At 34.4% G+C, this 13,911-nt stretch overlaps 2 long non-coding RNA genes across 5 annotated transcripts; one reads left to right on the top strand and one right to left on the bottom strand.

The window, feature by feature from the left end:
• Positions 1-6,324: 6,324 nt before the first annotated feature.
• Positions 6,325-10,303, bottom strand: LOC149269890 (uncharacterized). 4 transcript variants are annotated; one of them, XR_016269142.1, is made up of 5 exons: positions 10,193-10,303; positions 9,664-10,133; positions 9,491-9,607; positions 7,291-9,183; positions 6,325-6,762 (listed from the first exon to the last, which is right to left on the bottom strand). It is a non-coding gene; the product is annotated as an uncharacterized LOC149269890 (long non-coding RNA). The 4 variants fall into 4 exon arrangements; XR_016269144.1 differs by lacking the exon at positions 6,325-6,762 and having other exon boundaries at positions 6,771-9,183; positions 9,664-9,931; positions 10,024-10,133; XR_016269143.1 differs by lacking the exon at positions 6,325-6,762 and having other exon boundaries at positions 6,771-9,183; positions 9,664-9,918; positions 10,024-10,133.
• Positions 10,304-10,733: 430 nt separating this feature from the next.
• Positions 10,734-11,699, top strand: LOC149269889 (uncharacterized). Its single transcript, XR_016269145.1, has 2 exons — positions 10,734-10,877; positions 11,662-11,699. It is a non-coding gene; the product is annotated as an uncharacterized LOC149269889 (long non-coding RNA).
• Positions 11,700-13,911: the final 2,212 nt, after the last annotated feature.

Raw genomic sequence — 13,911 nt, 5'->3', positions numbered from 1 at the left:
CCACGCAAACTGGAACAAAACGATACAGAGTAACTGGAGGAGCTGCACAGGGGTCAATCCTGGGACCAGACCTGTGGAATATCAGCTACGACGACATCCTAAGACTGGAAATGCCTGAAGACACCTTCCTTATTGGTTATGCCGATGATATCGCAGCCGTCATTACTGCCAGAAACACCATAGAGGCCCAAAAGAGACTTACCCAAGTCATGATCCGCACACAGACATGGCTCAGCTCTCGAGGATTGGAGCTTGCCACCCATAAAACAGAGTTACTTCTGTTCACGGGGAAGCAGATCCCAACCGAAATAGAGATGCGAGTAAGCGGAAACCTGATAAGGACGCAGAGGACAGTGAACTATCTAGGCGTTAGGCTGGACAGTAAACTTACCTTCTGGGAACAGCTGAAGTATGCCACGCGGAAAACAGCGACAGCAACGGGGTCTCTGAGTAGACTGATGGCAAACGTTGACGGCCCGACGGCAGGAAAACGGAGACTCCTCATGGAAGCGACAAATGCAATACTGCTATATGGCAGTGAAGTATGGGCGGATACCTTAGAGGCAAATGTAAGGCGAAAACCGATGCTAGCTGTGCAACGAAGAGCAGCCTTAAGGATAACATCGGCGTACCGCACAGTCTCCGGGGCGGCCGTGACTGTGATAGCAGCAGTCATACCGGTTGACTTGCTTGCCCAAGAGCGCAAAAAAATATGGAATCTTCGGCAAAGAGGAGAATACTCAGAACATGCGGCAAAGAGCATACGACAGCAAACCATAGTCTCGTGGAAGGCGAGATGGTCATGCGAAAGGTATGGAAGATGGACCGCTAAAATAATCCCCGATCTGGAGCAGTGGATAAATAGAAAGCACGGTGAAACGTCTTTCTATTTGACACAACTACTCTCCGGACATGGATACTTTCGAAAGTACCTAAATAAAATGGGGAAAACTGCCGAATCCAGCTGCATTTACTGCGAAAATGCAATGGACGATGCAGAACACACCTTCTTCAATTGCAAAAGATGGTCGGAAGAAAGAATCGACCTGGCAGATACAGTAGGTGAAGTCAAAGTAGAGACGTTAGTACAGCAAATGTGCAGCAGCATAGACGCTTGGAAAAAAGTCTATGACTTCGCCGAAAAGGTTCTGCGGCGGAAGAAGTATGACCTGGACGCAGGCACACAGAGGGCAACGCTCATTTAGAGCACACAATGGGGTTCCACCTTGAAGGTTAATGCGGGATATCTCCTGGTTCCAAGGTGGATTTGAGCCCCAGAAGAGGAGGATTTTTTAGTCGGTAAGCAGTTATGCAGTCCGACACACCGGTCAAAGTGACGACATGACTGACGGTGCATAAAGCATTTTTTCCTACCTCAGCCCAACAAAAAAAAAAAAAAAAAAAAAAAAAAAAAAAAAAAAAAAAAAGTGCTTGTACTGCTTACAATATAATGCATGCGGTTAAATGTGAACTTGTATTAAGGCGCCAAGACGCTGCTCAGGGCTGCACATGAGAATTGAAATAAAGCTCAAGTTATTAAACCAGGGGTGTGTAAATATCCTGTTGCACAATAACTTTTATACTAATCAGAGTTTGTTTGCTAACAGCTGCAGGGAAAATTAAATACAATTTTTTGTATTTATTACATTTATTTGATATTTTTATTATTATTTTATTTTTACTGTAAAGAACGGCAATCAGCTAATTATGTTAAAAATAAAATTGTTTTTAATTGTTAATATTAATATTATATCGATTGAGGAGCTTAAAGACTTTAAATAAACAATTTAATTGTCATAAAAAACATAGTTATTTTTCCAATGTTGTATATACATATGTAAAAGATTACATATGAAAAAAAGATTATATTCTCTTTATATAATAATATAAAAAAAATTGTATACAATTAAAGTTATTTAAAAACAAATTATACCAAAAAAGTTTAATTTTTACACAAAGATTTTGTTATTTATGCTTTGAGAAGGAAATAATTTATTTATGTTTTTTTGTTTATATTTGGAACTGAGGTATTGAAGGTCAGTCCGATTATAACATTTTCGCTAGTGGTTCGCATGATCGCATTCAGACTAAGTAACACTCCCCTTTTAACACTTCCTTTTACTTATTTAATTTAATTTAATTTAATTATTTTTTATTCGCGTATATCTACAGTACATTCGCATATATTTCTAGTATAGTATACTAATATATTCTGTATATTATTATATATACATATGTTGCATCTGGTGGACACTTATTTACCGCAATAAAACAGTTGGAACCGCTGTCTCCGCTTGGGCTCTGCTCGCTGCTCGCACGCTGCGCCAATTGATGTCAAATTTATAACGACAAATACTGCAAAACTTGCAGAGCCCAAGCAGCGGCAGCGTCTGTCCGGGAGCTGCAAGCACACACGTTAACTACATGAGTGCCCACCCACACTTACACACACACACACACATAAGCACACTCTGATATAGCTTGTATGTGAAATGGTTTGCTTGTTCACTTTTCGAGCATCATTATTGCTTTTTGATTTTGGTGTGAATTTGCTGGACGAGTGTGTAAATGTATATGTAATAGTGTGTGATTGTGTGTGTATGTTTGTGTGAGCCAGTTTGGCAATGTTTGTGTTTGTGTTTGTGGCTGCGATGAGTTATGGCCCATAACCGGGAGAAGTCGACGCTGTCTGTGGCGTCTGAAACTGCTGTGCTCAGGCAGGCGCGACTGTTGCCGCAGCTTGCAAAGATATATATGCATATATATGTATATATACATGCATATATTTACATACATATGTGTGTGCTCTGTCCCTTTTCAAGAACATATTAATGCAATTTTATTTAAATTATGCAACATTTATGCCTTTTGCCCGTTTGATATATTTGTTTTATACGCCGAGCCATCGAACGAGGCCAAAAGGCGCAGATCCTTTTACCGTATCCTTTCTCACACCCACTCTCACACTCTCTCTCTCCGTCTTTCACATTGTCTCTCTGTCGGCATTTGTATTTATGACCGTCAAACAATTTATGTTGCCTTGATAATTTTAAATGTTAATTACACTTATTGTTGCCAATTAAAATATTAAAGACCTTTTACAAATAGCTGAACGAAGTGGAATTGCTTCGCATGAAAATGTGTATGTATGTATGTGTGGGTGTGTGTGTAAATGTGTGGAAATTACATTGATTTTAATGGAGAATACATTATTCAGTTAAGTGATAAAATTGCATGTTAGCTTATATGCATTAATTATTAATTTTAATGATTAAAAATGTGTACTTCTATACATATAAATGTGTTTATTAATATTTAATTTAACTAATAATATTTAATAAATTCCAAATTATGTAAGTCCAATATACAAAATAAATAAAAATAAAAAAAAAAAAAAAAAAACAAAGTTATCATTTTAAATATATGTATTTATATAATAATACTAAATATTATATATATTTATATATATAATTATATATCCGTATAATTATCACTATTATTATATAAAATATGTATTAATATATAAAATTTGCTTTCGGTTTTATTTTATTTCATTTTAATTCAACATGACCTTAATTTTATAAAATTATTAAAAATATAAAAATATGAATACAAAAAAAAAAAAATATATATATATATATATATATATATATATAAACTTATAAATATATATGAATATAAACTTAAAGCTGTTTTTTGTTTTATTTATTTTCATTTTAAATGGTATACTTTATGTAAAATAAATTAATAATAATAAATATAAAATATTAATTTTATGAAAGCAAATTTATTAAATGAATAAAATATATTGAAATACGATTCTTTAAACAAAATTGAAATCATTATTTGTTTACTATTATTACATTTTGTGTTAATTTGTTTAAATTCAATACGGCACACTTAATGTCAAATAAAAATAATAGTTTATTAAAAACATCAATAATAATAAAATTAGTAAAGTATAATGAAATATGGATATTTAAATATATTGAAATTAGTTTTAAATTGCTTTTCAAAACTCAATGTTCACATAGTAATTATCATAATATTTTATACATTTCAGACAAAGTAACAGGCAGCGAGCGAGAGGGTCAGAGAAAGAGAGAGAGAGAGAGAAAAATCTCGACATATGTTAAACGTTTTGGCGCGAGCGAATGTGAAGGCAAATTGAAAACGCTTAATTTATTTGACATGAATTGAAAATCAAGCGAAATCTCATTAAATCACATATATAAATATACGCATGTATGTGTTTGTGTGTGTGCTTGTATGTATGTATATGCAGTTACACACAATTGGAATGCGGGCAAAGGACGCGCAATTATGGCACGTCAAGACCGGAAATGGTAAAGTGGCAAAGCGGAAATGGCTGGCAACAAAATGCAAATTTTCTATCCAAAAAGGAAATTATAAAAATATTTGGCAGAAATATTTCTTTAACTGTGGCAAACAGAATTTGCACGTGAATCCACTTGAGAGGACGCCACTTGCCCACAAGCTGAAGCAGGAGTCGGAGTGGGAGCAGGAGTTGGAGTGGGAGTCACACTTCACTCGTGGGTGGAAGCGTCTGGCATAAAGTTTTTCCTGCTGCAAACATATACAACAAGTCAGCAGTCGAAGTAGCTCTCTATATACACATAGAGAAAGAGATGGAGGGGTAGTGAAATGTGGGGCTGTGGAGAGTGCGGCTGGTTGGCGACAGCCAAGTGAAAGGTGAGTTCATATTTTCTATATAAAAAAGAAAAAAAGAAACAGAATGGGAGAGAAAGGAAAATTCTTGCATGCAAACTTTTTATTTTATTTTAATTATTTTCAATTGCTTTTCATTTGTGTGCACGCATTTCACATAAAGTTATTTTTTAGTATGAAAATCAACATAAATATCTTTGGTATTTATGCTATCTCTTTCGCTGTCTCATTCTCTCTCTCTCTTTCGCTTTCGCTGCCTCTCTCTAGCTCTCTGTCTGCCGCTCTTCATATGAATGTGCTCGGCCTTTTTGCTGGCATTCAGGCCGTGTTGAATATTTAATGCACACGAGAAGCGCTCAGATGTCAAAAACAGCGAAACCAAAAACGCATTACACAAAGGCTTGCCAGTCCTTTTCGGCTTTTCCCGTTTTCCTCTTTCTCTGTCTCTCCCTCTCTGTGTGTGCAAGTGTTTGTGTGCGTGCGGTTGCACAGGTGAAAAGTCAGAGGTAGCCGCATTAATTCCACTTAATTTGTTTTAACCGCAAAGCCAACCGTTTCAACAATAAGCAAAGGATATGCCATGAATGTTAAATGCTTTTCTACAAAAAATAATTATGAACCATAATAAACAGATAAGCTGCAGCTTATGAGTAAATTAACAAACATAAAACAAATAACTTAACAATCTTAAGGCTAAAAAGTCTAATCAGCAATTGAGACTGCTTGCCGTCTTATTCTACTTTCATTGACATAACATAAACTTAAACTGTTAAGCCGCCAAAATCAGTTGTTATTTAGCATTTGCACACTCTTAGGCTATGCTGTTAATAAAGCTTCTTCTGTAGCTCTTCAGCTGTAAAGGCAAACAGATTTCCCCGCTGTCATGCACAAACTCTCTTAAGGACATCTGTTAAGACTTACATGATCTGTTAACTGTCTTAACAGCTGAGCCTACCCCTCCCTTTAACATAACTGTTAGTGTTAGCTAACAGGTCTGTTAAGAGCAAAGCTGTTTTATTGATTTCCCTTTTAAATACTGGTAAATTTACCCCTGCGTAAAGCTTTAGCTATGTTAAACTTTAAAGCTCTGCTGCTAAGCTTTAGTTTTCACACATTCAGCTTTCGCTCTCAACAACCCCCAAGGTCGCCCACGCCAATCCCGTGCAGCTTAGAAATGAAACACGCTTTTCTTATTGGCTACGCGCACGGTTTATAAAGGTCCGAGCAGCACCCAATTAAAGTTCAGTTGCTGCTCGCACTTGGCCGTTGAATGATGCGAAATTTTATGAAAATTTTTGGGGTTGCGTTGACATTGGGCTTGCATAAATGCAATATATATTTTACATAGTCAAGAGCTTTAGAAAAAAGTTAATTAATTGGATTAAAAGCAAGTGATTTACATTAATGAATTTCGATTAATATAAATATAAATATATATATATATACATAGTATACGTACAATAATAAAAAGCCAATGCAATATAATAATTTTAACTTTAATTTTAATTTACATTTAATTATAATGGAAATATAATATTTAAGTTTAAAATATTTTTTAATTATTATAAATTTTAAATTAAGCATATACATTTCTACTATCTATTATTTTACTTTAATATTAATAAACGCCATGTTATAGTTATTATATATAAATAAAAGAACTGCTAAGAATATTTTATATAAATATAATTTAGAAATTCCATTAATTGTAAAGCTATATATATAATATATATAATTTAGAAATTCCAATATTTGTAAAACTATATTATTATTTTCTTATAATTAAATTAATTATCATACTATTTTTGTAAGTTTGCCATAATATTTATAAATATATTTTTTTTTATATTATAAATATATTTTTAGTACACATTTTCAATATATTTATTATTATCATAATGCCATTTTGTTTGAGGTAGATATGAACTTTTAGCAACGTCAGTCAGATTTTCATTCCGTCTCAGCCTTCTCAGGCTGCCTTCAACATTAGAATTAAGATATTTGTTCTCTAGCTGAGTATTGCTATATAGTTCTCCTTCGTCCAAATCTCACATTATAGGCCAAAGTCACAGACTGTTTGAAATATATGGATACATATATTTATAATTATTATTATAATAATTCCATTATTTTAATATAATTTCATATAATATATTTTTTTTTAATATACAAAGTTTACTGAATTTATACATAAAAAATAGAGAATATTTAGAATATTAACTCCTCCCAGAGTTTAGGGTATCTCTTAGTCTAGCAGTCTCGACAGGAGTTTTACTGTTTTAATTTATTTTACATATTAGGTTAAAAAAATTAAAATTCACATATAACAATTTTAAGTCAGACTCTAAATATGTTTTTTAGTACTATAAATCGGGTAATAAAATACTTTTAATAAAATACTTTTAAAACATATGTTGTTAGCTTAAAATCGAATTTAAATTCCAGTTTTCGATTATATTCGATTATTTATAGCTCTAATAAGTTGCATTTATTGTGAACACAAGTATTTTGGCTAATTGCTTGATTTGTTGCATTGCATCAATTGTTCCATTAGGAAGCACTTTGTGCAGCTGTGTTTGATTTGTGGCGAAAAGCTTTTACCTTTTTAACCTTTCGCACTGGGCCAATTACAGACAATTAACAAGGTCTAATTGCGTTTCGTTCCATTCCATTCCACCTAGCCAGGGCAATTCAAGCGACGAACTTTGCTAAGTCTAAAATATGCCGTTTAAGTTCAGAAAAGTCATGGGAAAATTAAATGCTTTGTGCGAGCTTGTTCGCCAAATTGGAAAATTGCGCAGCATCGAGCAGGAAAATGCGGCGACCCCAAAAAAATGCACATTAAATGCAATTGAAAATGCAGCAAGCGTGGCAATTGTCTAAAAGTATAAAATAAAAAATAAAAAAGGAGTTCAATATAATAGAGATCTACAGAAAGAGAGCATCTATATATAATAAGGTTACTTCACAAAATGCTTTGAACTTGCCGCAATAAATTCATTTTTATCGCTGCCCAAAACAGAAATAAAATTCCTAATGAAGAGAGAGAGAGAGAGAGAGAGAGAGAGAGAGGAAAGAGAAAAAGAGGCGCAGAGCCTACAAATTGTATTACGCTTTATTCCCGCTCGCTTTGTGCAATTTTTCAACGTTCTTCAAAAACTATTGAGCGGTTTTGTTGTATCCTATGAAAAGTGAATGAGGGTATATTAGTTGACTAAATACGTGTAATAAAATGATATAATAATTCGTATAGTAATGTTTGTTGGATATGTAATTAAAAATGAAATAAAATGATGAACTTTATGTTAAATGAATTAAATGCTTATAGTTCATATTTATCTATTTATTAAACCTATGTCAAAAGTTATATACTAATTATAATTCATATTTTAACATTAGTTTTTTTTTTCTACATCTTTAAAAAATAACACATATATTCCTTTATTTATATAATATTTTCTTTTATTTGTTATATATAAATTGGGGAAAAAATGTTTTTTTTTTTTTTTTTAATTTAATATAGCTCTAGTCATCTTAAATAAATAATACTAATAATAATAAATAAATATATTTATTACCGTTTTTACAAATATATTTTTAAAATAGAATAATTACAGAAAATCTATCTAGTCGTATATGCTCATTTATAAATATTTGATCTTTTCTCATTCTCATTTTTTTTTTCTCTTTGACTTCATAACGATTGGCAGCCAACTATATCTATGGATTGTCTGTCTGTGTATGTGTGTGCGTATGGCTGAATGCTTTGAAAAATTACTCACGTAGCAGAGAGCGCAGAGAGCCCCTTTTGCTAATCCCCGCAAGCGTGACAGGCCAAAACGGAAGCCAAAAAATCGAAAAGAGAGAAAAAAGAACAAGAAATTCCCCAAAAAAAACTTTAACGAAACTGAGAAAGCAGCATTTAGAGATAGACATTGAATCCTCAGTTCAACTAATGCAGATATCAATGGCAATTGAGCCATTTAACTGCGACTTAATTTAGTTAACTTTGATCTACAACTTTTGCTAACCAAACAGGCCTAAATTATAACTGAGCATTTAGGGTTCTCACTTGAGTGTTGTTCTTGTTGTTGTTGTTGTCGAATGTCTGTCTGCAAGTTGTGCTGCGGCTTCTAACCATATGCCACAAATAATTTGTTATTCAATACGAAACACACGAAAGCACACAAATCGGCAAACGAGCTCAACACAATCACACACACAGACAAACAGGCACACATACACTTATACGGACAGCAATACATAAAGGCACACACACTCAGACACAAACACTGGACATTTACTAAATTGGCTAACAACTTTTTGCTTAGACTCCTTCACTTGATTGTTGTCCCTTTGCTGTTGTCGTTGTTGTTCGAGTTGTTGTTGTTGTTGCAATTGTTAACTCCTGTTGGCCAGCCTGTCGTGCTGTTGTGTTTTGTGCTATGTTGTGTTCAGCTGTGCGCCATATGCTTGCTTGACCACAACCAAAAGCTAGGAAACGTATTGGAATAACAAACATCAAATGAATAAAGAATTCAACAACATTTGACAATCTTGTTGAGCAAATCGTATAAGCATTATGTAAAAAAACTTATTGGCAAATAAATGGTATTCAATTATGTGCACTATTTAAAAATAATAATATGTATATTCAAAAGAATTATAAGCCTCTTAAAGCGTTTCTTAAGCACACCCGAAAAACATTTTCGTTCAGATCAGCAGACGGACACACACTGACCAAATGCTTCTCGCACTACGACACTTTATTAAGATAATTCTCATTATCTATGCAACTCACCTCTCACATGTGTATCTGTTCTCAGCTGAACTAAATCGAGAGCGCACGAGCTTGCAATATTACAGGTTTCACTCTCTCAAATATCCACTCAACTGATCCGTTACTTTTGGGTATGCGCTGAAGTATTAGGATGTGCTCAGCTTGGTTTCCTCATCATCTTGCTCTCTACTCACCCACTTACGATCCTAGCTCGCTTACGATCCCAGCTACCTTCTATGGTTTCTGTACGCCTGCCTGTGGAAGCTAAGTTTTATTGCTTTCTGCTCGCTCCGAGAAAAAGAATCCATGAGTGTGTGTGGGTGTTCAGTTAACAGAAGTGTAATTTTAACAGTTCTCAGCTGCGTTTCCACTCATCTTAGTTTCTCACTCACTCGATCATCGCTTTCCATTATGATCCAATCTGTGCTGTATGGTTTCTGTTAGCCATTCTGTAGAATATTTCTTATGCGTATTTTTTGTTCATATGCGTGGAAGGTGTAGAGATAAAGAAATGCAATTATCAAAGTACTTAGCATAATTTTTCGCTCACTTACTCATTTGTCATTTACGTGCAAGCTACGCTCCAAGCAGTCTGTGGATTCTATATATAATTGTGCTGCTCAATTTGTTCAATGGAATGCATATGCGAATGTGTGTGTGAGAGCTTCATTTATAGAATAATTATTAGCTTTTTGACAGTGAGCAACTTTTACACATACGTACGTTCTCTTTATGATGTTTTCTCTCTTACACACATTTCTATATATTTGTGTGTATTTTAAAAATAGCTTTAGTCGGCTCTGTTTAAATTTTTCGTTAACTTGCTCTCTTATCTATATATATAAAAGAGAGTTATGTAAAAGTGTCCAAGCACTTATAACTCGAGATCTGCTTGCCCAATTTTCATGGTTTTTGATTTGTTGGATTTGTCTCCGCCACGAGTAGGTCAGTAGATCTTTAAAATACTGAAAAAATTTGACGAATACTTGAAAAACTCGGTTTTTTTTCCTAAAGATTCAAATTTCTATTTATACTCAGTAGCCTTGACAACAGTGACAGTTTCGGTCCTGTATAGAAGTAAATAAACAAATGTAGTCAGTCAGTCTACGGCACAGCCTAGAGCAGAGCTGACTATTAAAAAAAAAAAAAAGTGAATTATTAAAAAGTGTATTTTTGGCTTTTTATATTTTTGGACTTTTAAACTTTATAAAAATTTCAAATCAAAAATCTGCAAAAATTAAAAAAAAAATCAAAAGATTAAAACCTGACTAATCAAAAATAAATAAAAAATTCAAAATTCGAAATTCAAAAAAAAAAAAAAAAGAAAAAAAGTTAATTATTAAAAAGTGTATTTTTGGCTTTTTATATTTTTGGACTTTTACAAAAGCTAAATATCTCGAAAGTTCAGGTATTTGTTTGTCTCAAACATAAATTTGTGTAAATTATTTATATTTATATTTCTCGATTGTTATACCCTGAACCCATTTTCAATGGGAAATCAGGGTATAACGGTTTTGTTGAAATGTATGTAACAGGCAGAAGGAGGCGTGGCAGACCCCACAAAGTATATATATTCTTGATTAGGGCGACGAGCTGAGTCGTCTGTCTGTCCGTCTGTCTGTCCGTCTGTCCGTATGTTTGAACGCGTCGATTTCCGAAGATATAAGAGCTAGAGACTTCCATAATTTTTTAAATGACCGTATATACAGCGCGGACGTTTTTGAATTTCTCAAATATTCAATATAATATGTAGATCATATGCTGAAAGTTTCATTAAATTCCGTTCAGTCAAAAATTAATAAAAAATAATCAAATATTTGGCCAATTAACAAACGCACGTGCAGCAGCTTCAACAGCATCGTATGCGTGTGCACACTTACATTCAAACTTCTTCTAGAAACATTCGTTGAATCACATCAGCTGTTAGTTTCGTTTAGTTTTGGTAGATGGCGCAGCAGCAGTGAATCTATTTGAGTTTTGCCAGCGCCACTAGCAGAAGTGAGGTTGCGTAGTGTGTTAGCTGCATGACGCTCGATCGAGAAGTCGCGGTTCGAATCCCGATCGATGCAACTGATGAACTTTTTTAATTGTTTCGAAATATTTTTATATTTTATTAAATGAGTTTGGTATTTTATTTATATTTTTATTTTCGGGCAATAATTAAAGCCAATTTAAACAATATTACATTGCAGGCTTCTCATTATGTGGATAACGTAAATTGATTACGTAATATTGAATTAGCAGTCTTATGTCAAGCACCTTCAACTGCTGGGCAGTTATCAATTCTGGCAGCTTACGATTCTTAAATTTTAGGACAAACATTAGATAATTTTCGTAAGGAAATGCGGCTAAGATAATTTCTGGCTTGAGACCGCGTGCAAAGCCATTATTGACAGTGGCAACAAGCTTCTTGTGTTTCTTTATAGAACGCAGCATTACTTTTTTTGTGACCTTCTTGTTATTGACACTGTCTTCTCCCATAACCACCGAGTTCAACTGTTACGTGAACGTCCCTGCAATAAGAATCAATGGTAGCTGGCGCATTGACACAAAAAGGAAAACTTACCCGCCGACGCGGGAGAGTACGTTCTGGTGGTTCGGAAACTGCTCCTGCAATAGATGGAGCCGCAGCAGCGCTAGTAGCACTGGCAGCAGAAACCGCTGTTGGAAGACAATATATGTAAAATGTATCCATATATTATATAAATGTATACATATTAATTAAATATCAAAATTTAACACTTACGTTGCATATTCTTGGCGGGAAAAACCCTTCCGCCGAGTATCTAAATTAATTCACATTTAAATTAATTAATTAATTTACATTTAGTTAATATTCGAAAATGTAAAAATGTAAAAAATATAAAAAATTACCAATTGAGCTTTTAAATTTCGTCTTCCCATTTTATTGTATGACGGTTAATTTTTACAATATATTTGAAGCCATATCAGCATATTTGAGCTGACATACAAGTGTGACATCAACCACGCAGACTACTAGATTGTTTGATGCTGAGCAAGGCACGAACATATTTCAGAGGTGCGCAAGCGAACTTTCGTTATCGGATTTTAAAAGAACTAGTTCGATTTTTATACCCTGAACCCATTGAAAATGGGAAGTCGGGGTATAATGGTTTTGTGAAAAGTATGTAACAGGCAGAAGGAATCATCGCAGACCCCATAAAGTATATATATTCTTGATCAGGTAGACGAGCTGAGTCGATATAGCCCTGTCCATCTGTCCGTCCGTCCGTCCGTCCGTCCGTATGAGCAAAAGGATCTCAGAAGATATAAGAGCTAGAGAGCTGAAATTTGGCATGCATACTCGTGTACATCATAGGCAGTACAAGTTTATCTTATTTTTTCGATAACTCGTCCAATAACTTTTTTATCGAGAATAATCGAAAAATCGACATTGTGTTTTTAGCCTAATTTGAACACTTTTAGACCTAAAGACTTCAAATTTGCGTTGTATATAAAGTTAATTGATACAAAGATTTTGCAATCTACAGAGTTTATATACCACGCCCCCTTCGCCGCCAATTTGTAAAAAAACGCATTTCAAGTACTAGAGACTTGTGCTTTGGAATGTGCACACATTTGAACCATATGATTACGCTCTGAAAGTTTCAATAAAATTGTATGTCTATAAAAGAAATTATTCAAGAAATAAATTCTCATAATATTCCTTACATTGCAGAGCAGCCGAAGCGCAGCCGCTGCTAACTGCGCAGTCAGCAGAGCGCGTGCTTATAAGTCCAGAATGATTAGAATATTAGCTTGGAGGGTTCAGGGTATCTCCTAGTCGAGCAGTCTCGACTGGAGCCTTCTTACTTGTTTTATATGGTTTTGCGCGAGGGCAGTATTACTATTAATAAAAATGCCGCGTCCTAAAAGATCTAATCTTTCCCGGCGGACCCATAATGCAATTAGGCAACGGAATAGCGCGAGTCAATTATCTGACGAAGAGCGAGAAATCGCCCGAGAAAGGCTCCACGTTAGTACCCAGCAAAGAAGGGCCTTAATTCGTGCTTCTCAAAGAGAGGCAGCCCGTGAAATGGCAATAAGAAATGGTTCAAGGATTGATTTGAATCGAGCAGCGTTTCGATATGATTGCACCATTGGTTACAGCTTGAATCGTTTAGTTTGCATTGGTCCAATGGACGTTGTTTGCCAGCATTGTGGCGCATTGAAGTTTGCTGGTGAAACGCCCGGTTTGTGCTGCCTTAGTGGTAAAGTGACATTGCCATTAGTGGTCCCGCCACCAGAGCCATTGCGTTCCCTGCTTTATGGCGAAACACTAGAATCACGACATTTTCTAGCGAACACTCAAAAATACAAAATACCTGGAAATAATATATATACTCAAAATGTTTTCCCATTTGAGTATTTCCTTTGTATCAATTTTATTTAAAGCACTGTCAACAATTTAAAATCTAAAG

This window comes from Drosophila arizonae, chromosome 3 (assembly GCF_054131065.1).
Source record: "Drosophila arizonae isolate 15081-1271.41 chromosome 3, UAZ_ARI_1.0, whole genome shotgun sequence".
NCBI lineage: Eukaryota > Metazoa > Arthropoda > Insecta > Diptera > Drosophilidae > Drosophila > Drosophila arizonae.
The sequence above is the reverse complement of the archived record's forward strand: the minus strand, read 5'-3'. Positions and strand labels throughout refer to the sequence as shown.